Source organism: Cryptotermes secundus, unplaced genomic scaffold (genome assembly GCF_002891405.2).
Source record: "Cryptotermes secundus unplaced genomic scaffold, Csec_1.0 scaffold603, whole genome shotgun sequence".
NCBI classification, from domain to species: Eukaryota; Metazoa; Arthropoda; class Insecta; order Blattodea; family Kalotermitidae; genus Cryptotermes; species Cryptotermes secundus.
Genome location: NW_019721770.1, coordinates 206,098 through 206,363, shown reverse-complemented (window position 1 = coordinate 206,363; position 266 = coordinate 206,098). Strand labels below are relative to the sequence as shown.

At 48.3% G+C, this 266-nt stretch overlaps 1 protein-coding gene across 1 annotated transcript in view; it reads left to right on the top strand.

Annotated features, from left to right (window-relative positions):
* LOC111875742 (BTB/POZ domain-containing protein 18) overlaps positions 1-266 on the top strand; it is a gene marked incomplete in the record, with an annotated part of 21,683 nt that overhangs the window by 11,070 nt on the left and 10,347 nt on the right.

Sequence of the window (266 nt, the reverse complement as noted above, 5' to 3'; positions counted from 1 at the left end):
TGGTGACAATTCTTGCACAACAACCATCTTATAGGGATGGAAATGAAAATGTTCGTGAAGAATTTGGTCNAGATCAGGTGAGTGCACTGCCCACGGGATGTCACCTCGAAGCAAGATGGGCCGCCCCGGGAACTTTGCCCTCAAAACTGTCATCGAAGCTTGGGCCGTGTGAGCCGTGGCACCATCCTGTTGGAACCAGACATTTCCTACATGCATCTCTTCAAGAGCTGGTTCGAAAAAGTTTTTAATCATGTCCACATACTGCT